The sequence below is a fragment of the Eurytemora carolleeae genome, unplaced genomic scaffold, assembly GCF_000591075.1.
Source record: "Eurytemora carolleeae unplaced genomic scaffold, Eaff_2.0 scaffold1570, whole genome shotgun sequence".
Classification (NCBI taxonomy): Eukaryota; Metazoa; Arthropoda; class Copepoda; order Calanoida; family Temoridae; genus Eurytemora; species Eurytemora carolleeae.
In genome coordinates this window covers 17,996-19,381 of record NW_019402114.1, presented here as the reverse complement: position 1 = coordinate 19,381, position 1,386 = coordinate 17,996, and positions in this window count along the sequence as shown.

Sequence of the window (1,386 nt, the reverse complement as noted above, 5' to 3'; positions counted from 1 at the left end):
AGAGAAGTGAAGGGGGGATGGGTAGAGAAGACGGGTGGGTTGCTCTTCAAAAGAATAATATTGACTGTACTCAATAAACGAATTAGAACGGACAATTGACTTCTGAAAATCAATGTGGTTCATTCAGGGGTTCCAGGGTTCTTTCAGGGGTTCCAGGGCTCTTTCAGGGGTTCCAGGGTCCATTCAGGGGTTCCAGGGTTCATTTAGGGGTTCCAGGGTTCATTCAGGGGGTTCCAGAGTTCATTCAGGGGTTCCAGGGTCCATTCAGGGGTTCAAGGGTACATTAAGGGGTTCCAGGGGGTTCATGGATTTTCAAAAACTTTTTCATGGAAATTCAGTTCATTTAGACAATGTTCATCACAGCAATACCATATAGCTATGAAAATGATTCATCAACCATTGTAGTTTCAGTAGAAGTAAATATTTCCATTTACTGTTATAGCGCCGATATAAGGATTTATCTCTTATTGGTGGATAATAAGCTAGATAGAAAGATAGATGTTACAGCCATACTATTTATATTGGTTTAGAATAGACAACAAACACATGGCTGAACCCTGATTGGATCAGGCGCTAATGGACTCGGCATACTAGAGTTGCAATCAGGCCGACTTTTAAGTGGTGTCAGGCATCACCCCTTAGCTTAATTTTTATAACTGAAATTACTTTTTTTTGCAGCCGTGCACTGTGGTCTTGACAGGCTATTTTATTGCATAAAACGTACTGGGTCGACTGTACAGAATTGACAGTACAACTGAATGCATATACAATACATGTTGTACCGGCATGGATCATGCAAACTTAAGAGTGAGGTAATTTAGCTTCTAAAATGAAGTTGTATTTGGAACTGCAAAGAAAATGATGATAACTGCAAGAGAGCAGGACAGTACAAATCGGGTAACAAGAAATGTTCACAGTGTTCGTTCTATATTACTTTTATAGTATCATTGAAAATGAAAGAAAAAAGGAAAAAAATGTTATGCTAATGTATCTTGAAAAATAGATGTATAAATGGATATGTATGTATGTAAATTCCAAATTTATGGCGTTCTATAACACTACATAACAATCCAATATTGGTTAAAAATCCTATATTTATATACTTTTGTTATTTGATTGGTTGATAGGAAGTTTTACATGGCGCCCATCAGCTGATGGTAGTAGAGATTACACCGAGGCATTCCAGGCTATTGTTGCGCGTATCAGGACTAGCTGAATGCTTGTCGATGGGAACATAGAAAAAATAATGAAATGTACAAAATTTTATTCGGCTTCAGATTTCATCAAAATATTTAAAAAAAAACATTTTTTGTTTTTTAACTTTTTGTTTACGTTGATGAAATTAATTATCATGAAATCTCCTTGTGCACATTGGATTAGACAAAT